Genomic DNA, 11,270 nt, shown 5'->3' with positions numbered 1-11,270 from the left:
GTCGCGCACCTCACTCAACAAGGCGCCTGTTAATTGCGGCGGAATCTCGCCGCCGTCTCCTCGTGCGGCCGCTCTCCGGGGAAAGTCCTCCTCCTAAAATCCTTGCCGAGTGATTTGCTTAGCGTTATGACCACATCAAGGTGCGTTTCAAAAGCGTTTTCGGATTCAAGCCCCACTCCGCGAAGCAAGGTGTGCGCCCCAGGAAGCCAGCGCCATCGAGGCGTGACAGGTATTGCAGGCCCTGGGTTGCATGGGGTCCTGGGGCGGGCGGACGGGCTGCCAGCGGGCGCTTCCTCCCTCTCTGTCTCGCTCTCTTCTGGGCCGGCCCTCGTCCCCATCGGGCTTTGTCCTCATGGACTCAGCGTGTGACAGCGGACCGGGCCTGAGTCCGTCCTGGGTCTGGCTGAGGTGAGCCCGATGTCGGTGCCCCTAACGGATTCTGATGACCAGGCGTCTCTGAGCCAAGCCCTGAGCCCAGGCTAGCGAGACTTCCGATTGTCCTAGAGGCGAGGAGACCAGATTCTCGGAGGAAACCAAGGGACCGGCCGCCGATGACCAGAGCCATGTGTACCCACGGTCACTGAAAGCAGGACTCATGCTTCCGCAGAGCCCACACGGCTTCTGACACAAAGCAGCACTCTGGAGTTCCATGTTTTGGAAAAGACAGCGTTAGGAGGAATTTTAAGCAATTTCTACGCATGCCCGAGGTCGCTAAAGTGTGCTGTGGTTTGCTGGAAACAGAATGCCTCAAATCAATGAGTGGGACGGGTCTTCCGGAGAAAAAACAAAGCGGGTGAAGTGTCAGGGATCAAAGAGAAATAATTACCAGCTTGTTCTTTTTTCTTTATGAATTAACCTTTTCAAGAAAGAAGGGTCAAAAAGAAATCAAACTAAGTTTACACAACGAGAAGTCTTCATGGTCCACAAAAGCCAACCTTTTAATTAGATTAAGTAAAGAAAGAAGATGTTGGGAGAAACTGAGGCAGGAAAAACAGCAAATACTGGGAAGGCAGACAACAAACTGTGGATTAGCGCAGGAGCGTTCTTCTCGGAGATGATGCATCTGCATGATTTACAAAGCGACCCATGGACCTGCAAAGGATGTGAGTGTAAGCACGTGAATTGTGTAAGCAAGCACGATGCTTTAATTATAGAATAATGGGAAGGGTACCAATTGTTCCCCAGATCTTTTTCCTTTAATGTTTCTAACCCTGGCCCAAGATTGCCCAAGTTCGGCTGCTTTTACAGCTTTTTTGGTGAGAGTACTTGGTGTTCTTCCAAAGACAAATGAAAGAAATAGCTCAACTGCGCCATTAGATAAATCACGTCTTCCTCACCCCTGGGTGACTTACGGCGGGGTTATTTTAGCCAGCCGCACACGGGGAATGCATTTCAGTGCTGGTCATGTACTCTGAGCCAGCACCGGGAAGGAATTTCATGGCATTGGGGACTGTCACTCTGGACCAGTGCTGCCCAGCAGAGCTTTTGGGGGTGAAGGAAATCGTCTGGACCCGCACTGTCCCATATGGTACCCACTAGTCCACATGTGATTTTGGACCCGAAACGTGTTTGGTGCAACCAAGGAACTGAACTTCAAATGTCACCATCGGTTAATTTAAATTTAAATGGCCCATGTGAGTCCGGGTTGGTCACCAGCTGGGGCCGTCCGGATCCAGCATGCCGACGGGGTAGAGTGGAGAGACATTTGCCATCTGAAAGTGTTAATAATAGCTTCTAGCGTCAGAAAGAAAGAAAGAGCTGGATGCTAGCAGGGGGAAGTTGTACATCCGGGCTGCACTTTAACCCTTGTGCAGAAACGTGCTGCATCGTGTCTCGACGTGACAGTCATTGAGTGCCGTGTGGGAGCCAAGCACCGAAGGAGAGACATGCAGCGCGGGCCCCTCGGCTTCCCACACGCGGCTTGGTGAGCGCGCCAGACGGCCCCGGACCGCCCGGGGCCCTCGCACGCGGCCCGCGCGGCGGAGGGGTTCAAGCTCGGCCGTCCCGAACCCCCACGGACCCTGGGTCTCTGCCGACCGGGCTCGGCATGTGCGGTTCAGCCAGGGCGCTGGGCACACGGAGCGTGCAAAGCTGCTGCTGGGGACACGTGGGTCTCCCGCGGCACTTCCACTCTGGTAAAAAAAAAAAAAAAAAAAGGCCTAGCAGTGTCGAAAGCCGTTTTATCTGAAAAAGTTATATTTCACGCGTGTGCCTCGGAAGGCCGCGGAGTGGGCCCCGATGGAGCGTCGGGGAGGCGGGAGAGTTTCGGGACCGGCCCGACGGCTTCGCTTCCTCGCTTCAGACGGAACCGGAGCTCAGGGCCTCTGGCTCTCGGTTCCTCCTCACGACGAAACGTGGCTTATCCGCGTTTGGTCTGGAACGCACAGCATATTCTCGACAACATGTCAGTGTTAGAGACATGCTATTTTATTAACAGTTTTCTCCTAACCCTTTGTTCTCTTCAGATGCTTCCTGAGCAGATAAAGCCTCTTTCTGATGAAAAAAGTTAACTTAAAGAACACACTTGACTGCATTCAAATAAGCCCTTTAAACATTCTGCACTTTAAGCTTTTATTTTAGATTCCATTGTGAGGTGATAATGAGGTGCTGAAAACTAATTAGCTCATCAGACAAAGCTGTCTCGTCTGCCATCTGCCGAGTCTGGAGAGCGATGGTCCCCGGTCGCACCAGGAACGGGTCTGAAAATACCCGCTTCGCCCCGTCCGTCACCCCGCTCCCGCCTTGCCGCGTGAGGGAGAAGCGATGACGTCGGCCACCGGCCGCGTGCCCAGCCGGCCGGGCGCGCGGTCAGGTGCCTCGCACGGTTGCCGAGGTTCTCGTCGGTGGCTGGACTGTGTTTTATGGAACAGGGCGCCGTCCTCGAACCAGGCTGCCTGGGACCGGATGCGATTTCTCAGGGACTTCCGTGTCCGCGAGTCCCGTGTCATTCTGGAACCACCCTCCCGTCGACGGCTTCGGAATCTGTCTTGAGATGCTGCTCCTGTAGACTAATGAGCCAGGGCTCTTTCCCCAAACCATTAAGGCCTCTTCGAGGGCCCGCGGATGCGATTTCTCAGTGGCATTTTTCATCTCTAGTCTGTGGCTTTGCTCCCGTGAGTGTTAAATTCTCTCCACTCGAATGCAACCAGAAAGTCGATGAGAGTGGCTCTTTCCTCTTTTTTTTTTCCCAGCCAAATTGCCACTAAGAGAACCATTTTCTAGGAAAGATTTTGCCGAAGGTAGGGGGCGCGGAGGTGGTCAGGGATGTCGTTTAATGCTGGCTGCACCCACTCGGAGAGGACGGCCAGCTCTGCCTGCTGCCGAGAACGTCTCCCTGGCTGTGTTTCTCCTCGAGACCCATCAACAGAGATGAAACCTTTTCTTCCATACCATTTTTTTTTCCGCAGACTTTAGAAGTAAAGATCCACAAAGAGAAAAGGGAATAAAGCATCACCGTCATGTATCACAGAAGTACACGCATGGATTCCCCTCATTCTTTTAAATTCTCTAATGAATATTTATTGCTTTCATTGCAGGGAGAGAAGAAAAAAGGGAGCGTTACTTTTGGTTTAAAAGGAAACCGTGTAAAACAGTCGTCCCTTCGAGGGACCCGAGCCCGGCGCTGTGTCTTACCTTGGTGTTCGCTGTGGCTTTTCTGGCCTCACGATGCTCCATGTTTCAATCTTCTTTCTTTTAATGTCTGAGGAGAGGCATCTGGCAGGGGGTCTGATAAAAGGATGTGAAAGGGGGTTTTTCTATGCGAAACCGCGCCCACTCCCAGAGCAGAATCACGCCCTTCCGGCTAGTAATTGCTCCGCACTCGACAGAAGACGAGTCTCCTGCGTGCGGGAGATGAAGGGCTCGCTCGGTGTGAGACCCGTCCCAGCAGCGATCAGCATCGGGGGACTGCTGCTCGGTCCCCTCCTCCCCAACCTAACTCCTCCGCGGGGTCCCCCGCCCCCGCACTCTCCCCCGCCCAGCATACGCTCAGCGGAAAGCGGCCGCAGTAGCTGGACCGCGTTAGGCTTTTAGGGTCTGATGCACGAGTCACATGTCCTGGCCGCTCGACGTGGAGCCTGAGCCAGGCCAAACCTCGCACGGGGGACTGGAGATTGGGGGTGACCTGGAGCAGGCCTCTCAGCCCCTTTTGCAACAAATGGCCCCGGACTTTCTCACACGCCTCCTGCGTACGCCGGGGCTTGGTTCTTCCTCTCCTTGCTGATCTGCTCTTCCCTCCGTGTGCCGAGCTTGTGTTCGGCAGCTTTGCCGGGGACCGAGGTGGCAACGGCTGCCACCTGGGAAGACGTCCAGAGCGGCAGAGGGTCTGGGCTTCAACTTGAGCTCCGTTGCCAGTGAGCTGGTGGGACACGCAGAGCCTCGGCATCGTCACACGCCAGATAACGTTACGGCTGAGGGCCGGGCAGCGCAGGGGTCGCACGTGGGATTTTTGTTCTCATTCAGTCTCGTTTTCCTCGAGGGCTTCGATACGCAATTGAACCGTCCGTTCTTTCTGCTCGGGACTAACGTGGATGCTTCGCCCTGCCCTGGGTGAGGCGGGAGACGTGCTCTTGAATCCCGTCTGCTGGCTCCTGCCTCCGCGAGCCGAGCAGACTCCACGAGGGGGCGTTTGCTGCTCTTTGTGAGTTGACCATGGGATGCTGAGAAGATGATCTGGAGCGTATCGCACTAGGGTCTAGTGATAAAGGAACTCCCTCCCCCCCTTTTCTTTGTAAGAGTAAATTTAATAAGAAATACCATTGATTCTTTGTGCAGAAGGAAAAATACTTTTAATTAGTATAAAATGAAAAATATAACTGCCTGCATCTTCCGGCCAGTGAATTATCTCCTCACAGGCAAAGCCACATGGAGACTCTTATCTCAGAAAGTATCGTGGTGAGAATATTATCGTTTCGTAATGCACTGGTCTGGGCATTAGTTAATTTTGTCAGAAAATCATTATGAGAAAATAGCTTCTCTATGAAACGAGGCTGGTTATTATACAATGTGCTTTATCACTGGCCTCGCCTCGACCATGCTAAGAAGGTCTTCGAACATTTTCATTTTCAGATATAGATCGTGATATGTGGACTGCATGTCGTAGAGTGATCCGCAGTATGGTTTTCAAATTTTAATGCCTTCTCTAGTAGCAGTGATACTTTAAAAGTTTGTTCAACCAAAGTCGGCTTCCAGTCCCTTCTAGGAGAGCACGCCCCCGAAAGAGTGAAGAGTGAACTGCTTAGAGGGGTCCCCGGCGACCACGAGCCACCGCGCGCCCCCTGCCCAGGCCCGGTAAATGGCGCTCTGACCCCCGGCGTCCGCTCGCACAGCTGGGGAGACTTCGTGTGCCTTCGTCAGTTTTTGGCTTTCCACGTTTCAGGCTTTCCTTTCCCGGTGTGCGGACTACAATGACGGAGAAGCAAACGTGTGTGGCTCACCCGCGATCATCCGAGTCGATCCCATTCATGAACGCAGTGACGGGCCGTTGAACGCTCGACGAGGAGCGACTCTTAAGGTCTCTCGGGCGCTGCGTTCCCCACTCCTGTCCCGAGCCACCACACGCGCCACCTTTACAGGTGAGGGCGTGAGAGCGCTGGGCGTCGGAGGGTCAGGAGACTTTCCAAAGGCGTCTTACCCTTGACCCTTGACCTGTCCCGCCGCGGACCCAGCTGGGTCCCTACTGGTGGCTGACGTAGCCACTATGTCTCTGCCTGATTTGAGGTTTTGGATTAAAACTGAGGTACGTCCCTGCCGACATTTGTCACAAAGGGTCACTGCGAGGCTTGTAATAAATAGCCCGCATGGCTGTCACGAGGGTGACTTTCTACACGTGACAAGCACATGAAAATAAAGGCTTCCTCGGTGGTCTCCTGGGTGCCCTCAGACATTGCTCGGATCTGTTGACCTTGAGCTCGCCACTGTCATCTCGTCTCAAAGACAGTTTCCTTCCGTGAGGCCTCGCGTGACTCAGGAGAGACGGACCGGATCCCGAGTGCCGTCGTGTGACCTCTGAAGCCTGAATTGCCCCAGAGACGGCGGGAGGCCGAGTGCCGTTTTCAGAGTCACCGTCAGAGGCGGCGAAGCTCGAGCCGGCGCTCTTCCGTCCTTGCGTTCATTCAGCATCGATGGCTGACCGGGCGGGGCCCCTGAGCCGGGCACTAAGGATTCGGGCAGCCGGACGGACACGGTCCCTCCTTGCTCACGGCGGCGGCCGGCAGAGCTGTGTGGGTCGGCAGGTAAGATGCTCCGCTAACCAGGAGTCAGCAGTGTGACAAGTAGAATCACCGAGGACTTCAATGTCCGTTGGGAAGGTCGGAAAAGTCACCGAGACTGAGGTAGGGTGGGGTCACGCTAAACCGGACGGACAGGTGGGGTCGGGAAGATGAAGGGCCCGAGGAGGAGCGTGTCGGGGAGCAACATGGCAGAGGAAAGAACACGGGGCAGCAAGGCGGACCCGGGGGGCCCCACACCCCGCGCGACCAGTGGGGGAGGCCGGCGCCCCGACCTTCGTCACACAGGACGGCGCGGACGGCACCGCCGGGGCCACGCGGACCCTTCCGGAATCACCTACAGTCGCGCTGGAGCGGCAGGCTGCCACCCCCATCGGCGCGGAGCAGGAAACCCTGCGAGGTGACCGAGCGGCGAGCGGGAAGGCAGACGCCCCGTGAGAAGCCAGGGCGCGAGCGAAGGGGGGGGAGCAGGCGGCCGGCCCTGCCTGCGGGGTGCTCCTGGCTCGTGCCCCGCGGCGAGCGCAGGAAACGCAGCACCGTGTGGCTCGCTGTCCCCGCTGAGCGAGAACTCGGCGACAGGGACGGAGATGGCCGCGGCGTCCCCGCCGTCCTCAGTGGCCTCCTCTCCAGGGTCTTGTGCAGGTGACCAGGAGGACTCTGCACGTGACGGATCTCACGGGCACTGTGGACAGCGTGGCCCGAGGGGCCGCGTTTCTCACCAGTCACCAGGGTCAGAGGACTTGGCGCACCTAATAAAACGCAGACTCCTGAGCCCCGTGACAAGACCACTGGACCGAGGCGGGCCAGGCCCAGGCGGCTGCATGGCCAGGGAGCCCCCCAGGGCACCTCGAGGGCCCACGAAGTCGGGGAACCATTCCCGGGGCTCCAGGGCGCCCGCGCCCGCAGTCGTGGGGGGCGAGGCAGGATACAGGCCGTGACGGCGCCGGCGTCGGAGGCGACCACGGGGCAGTGAGGGCTGATTCAGGGAGAAACCTGTCCTGTCGCGGGCACCGGCTCCCGCCGTGCGTCTGCGGGAGGCTGGCCGCGGCCAGGATGCGTTGGTCACGTGTCAGAGGCTCCGGGACCTTGCGATGGAGTAATCATCGGTCACGCCTCGATGCACGGCTGGATTCAGCCGAGCTTTTGTTTTATTATCGTTATTGTTTCGGTTTTGGTTGGTTTTGCCACCAGCCACTTTCTCCACGGAGGAAGCGGGGTTGCTGGGCCCCGGTTGACCAGCACGGTGGCCAGGCGCTTCTTCTCCGGACGTTTCATTAGAAGCAGTGGACAGCGCCGTGCGGCCCGAGGGGGGAGTGGCTCAGGGGCCGGGCGGAGACGTCTTTAAAACAGAGCTGGAGGGTTTTCGAGGCAGCGTTAGGGGGAAAAAAAAACAATTGGAGTTAAAAGCGACCTAAACATCTTGTGGCCAAATCTTCCGTCTTCACGTGCTGTGGGTCGCGGCCCCCGTGATTTACGTTCGCAAGAAATAACGACCCAGCTGAAAAATTAAAAACAAGCCTAGATTGAGTGCCCTGAGCACCATCCCCGCGGTCCCCCAGGGGCCGAGGGAGAAGAGGACGGGGAGGAGACAGGATGGACGGGCTCCCTCTCGACCCGAGTGTGGACGGGGCTGCTGGACGAGCTCGAATCCAGAAATGATCGATTCGCCCTTCATTCCGAGCCTTATCGGAAACTCGGGGAATGGCCTGCTACACCTGAGCTTGTTCGATTACAGCCCCTGGCCCACCTGGAACAACTCAAGCAGCTTTCGTTAGCGTTATCGGAAAGCGTAAATAATGGAGGCATCGACCCTCTCGGATTTAAGTTTTGATTATTGGGAACGGCGAGGCGTTCGGGCACCTTCACCACCGCCCGCGAATGTCCGGCAAGTCACGTGGATGGCTCTTCGAAGACGTCCTGTAAAGGTTCCCCGGTCTGTCACGCGAGGCACCAAATGCCACGTTATCTTTGTAATTTTGAGTTTAACACTTTTATTTTGTTTCCTCACAACAGGAAAAGAAAACCTCGACTTTTATTCTCTTTAATTCTTTGACCTTGTCTCAAAATTCCTGATTCCGGTGACTCCTGAGGATGTTTTCGGGCCAGGCCGAGGTGCCAGCCAAACCCCACTTTCTCTCCACCGGCCACAGTCTCTGCACACTGCGTGGTCACAATGGCTAAGTCCGAACCGGGTGGGTCCCCAAACATTCGGCTTCCGACACTCAGAACTCGCACACACCCACCCGAAGGCATCCTGGCGCTGCGAGCTGACCTTCCAGCCTCCGGACCTGCCTCGTGGTTTATTTATTTATTTTTTTCCTTTCCCCATGCTCTAAACACAGCAGCAAACTCCAGAGTCGTGGTCACTCGCTGTCAAACCATGCACCTGCTCTATTATTCCTTTCCGAATACCATGTGCATCTATCCTGGAAATAAATATCTTCCCCCCTTGCAGGGATAATTCCAGCACAGAAAACCAGGGTCAGGCGATCGGTCCGCTCTCCGCTGTCTCTGCGGCCCCGGGCTCTGCCGGGCGTGCTGAGGAGGCGGCGTGCCGAGTCTCTCGATAGCTCAGGGTGAGCTTCCACCGACGGGTCGCTCAGAGCTGCACGTACATCACTTCTCTGAAGATGGAGCCAGAGATATTTCACAAAGACAGCAGGGCTTACGAGAAAAGAAGGGAGATAAACTTCTATCTTTCCGCAAAAGGAATCGATAGGCCGTGTTTTTCTTGCATTTTGCAGCTGGACAGATGCAGCTTATTCATTCCCCAGGACTGTCACTCACACTGATTAATTGAAATAATTGAAGTATATGTTAAGGATAAAAATAAATTTATTTCTCCTCCTTTTATCCTAAACAGCATCATATTAAGCTGCTTTTAACTGCCAAATTACGTGGCATTGTTTAAAATCCTTGTCTTGATTGGATCGCCATATTCTTTATTTTCTCAGAATTGTTATCTAGTATTTTTGAGGCAGGAAAAAGTGCGGTCGCTTCTCGTGGGAAGCGCCTCCCTCTTCCTCTCTCCGGCTTGCCTTCCTCCTTTTACCTTTCTGCACTTTCCTGCATTTCCCCAAAACGTCTGTCGCTCTTGATGAAGGCGCCGTTGCTATCTTTGGACATAATCTGAGGCTACGGCAGAAAACAATAAAAATATTTCTATTTTGACTTACAAATTGAATTCAAAAAGGCCCCGCCTTGCCGGATCTTCCTCCCAGAGAGCAAAGGGCCGCAGCCTGCCTGGTTTCACCGTGGCTTCCTGCTCTGCTCAGCTTTTTTGAGATTGATCCAACTTCCGGCCCTTCAGCCATATAGTCCATTGGTGCGTTCACTATCAACTAAATATTAGAACTGTTCAGTTTATTGCACAGACTAAAGTCGATAGAACCTTTGTCTGGGAAAGAATTAAATATCATCGCGTGGTAAGATCAGATTTTCCTATCGTCAACTTCTTTTAAAATAGCATCTATTAGATCTCTTGATAATGTCAAAAGGACCGGTACGTCTTAGATATGGAAATAAACATAGGTTTGGATGAATGTTAATTACAGATCCTGTTTTTTGAAATATGTGCTGTATGTGTGAACACACATGTACTATACGCACGTGTATGTTTATGTGTACACACATATACCACCTATTATATAACGTACTATTTGAGGCAGGTACTTTACATATATACTGCTTATCCCCATGGGTGAAAACGAATTAGCTTCTCACGCCCAAACCTTCCGGTACGAACACCCCTCATGCCCTGACTTAGCTCCGGGCCCCAGGGAGCTCTTGAGGACGCTGGAGTTCCAGGGCTCAACACCCCCGCCCGAGCTCGCCCTGCCGTGCCCGGGCGCGGACGCCTGTGCGTCTGTCAGCGGTCACGGGAAGGTGACGCCCCACTCTCGGTGACATCGTCTTAGCGAGAGGGCCGCGGCTCCCGTGCGGACCCATCCCGCGGATGCCTTTTTCGACGTCGATCCTGCTGGTCGATCCTGCTAGTCGTCTTTCGATGGTCTCTACCTAAACGTGCTTCCGTTGACCCACCAGTGCATTAATGCATTGCTTACCCGTCCTCGACACGGCGGAGAAGCCCCTCTCTGGTTTTATGCACACACAGTCTCAGCCGTTTGTGTGAGAGCATCCTTATGAATTGTACTTTGCTGTAAAAAAATCGTTAGGTGATATTATCGATATTTTTGATTTGACTTAATGCTGCCAAACCACCCTCGAGAATGTCTCCACTGGTTCCACTCTGCCCACGGTGCTCGTGGGTTTTGCCCCACAAACATTTCCATTCTTGCCGACACCGGGCATTTTTCAGCTTTCCAAGTTCTCCAGATATCATTTCTGTATAGTGATCGGCAATTTTTGCTGTAACTTGTATTTGTTTGATTACTATTCATTTTGAGCATCGTTTTACATTGTGTAGACGTCGAGGTTTACCTGCCTATGAGTTATCTTCACAACCTTAACTCTTTTTAAAATTAGAGTAATCATTTTTCATTATTATCGGCAAGGCTTTTTTTTTTTTTTTTTTTTTTTTTGCCTATTCTAGATATTCGTTCCTAGCATTTGGGGCATCACACATATCTTCTTGCAATCTGACATCTTGTTGACTACTTTTTCGAATGGCCGTAAAGTTTCGATTGCGCTAGATGAGTAAGTCGCAGAGGTCTACAGTGCCCCGCGGCGTTTGTGGTTGACGGTAAGTGATCCTGCATGTCGACACTGGCTAGGAAGGCAAAGCTCGCGGCAGATGCTCTCAGCAGACGCTCTCAGCAAACGCTCTCAGCAGCAGCAAATGGGCGCAAGGACACTCCGGAAGGCGTTGGATGTCCCCTGCCTGATCGTGGCGATGGCGTCGCGGGGGGTTCGCACGTGTCCAAACTCATCAGACCGTACACGTTAAACACGTGCATTCCTTGTATATCAGTGGCGCCTCGATAAAGCTGTTAAGTGTGAAGACCACCCGGGAGATGTCACACTTGAAGTCACCATTTGCCTTGTGACGATGGTGCATACTTTTGAAGGTTTGCTGAAAAAGTC

This window comes from Rousettus aegyptiacus, unplaced genomic scaffold, assembly GCF_014176215.1.
Source record: "Rousettus aegyptiacus isolate mRouAeg1 unplaced genomic scaffold, mRouAeg1.p scaffold_m13_p_13, whole genome shotgun sequence".
Classification (NCBI taxonomy): domain Eukaryota; kingdom Metazoa; phylum Chordata; class Mammalia; order Chiroptera; family Pteropodidae; genus Rousettus; species Rousettus aegyptiacus.
Note: the sequence above shows the minus strand (reverse complement) of the source record.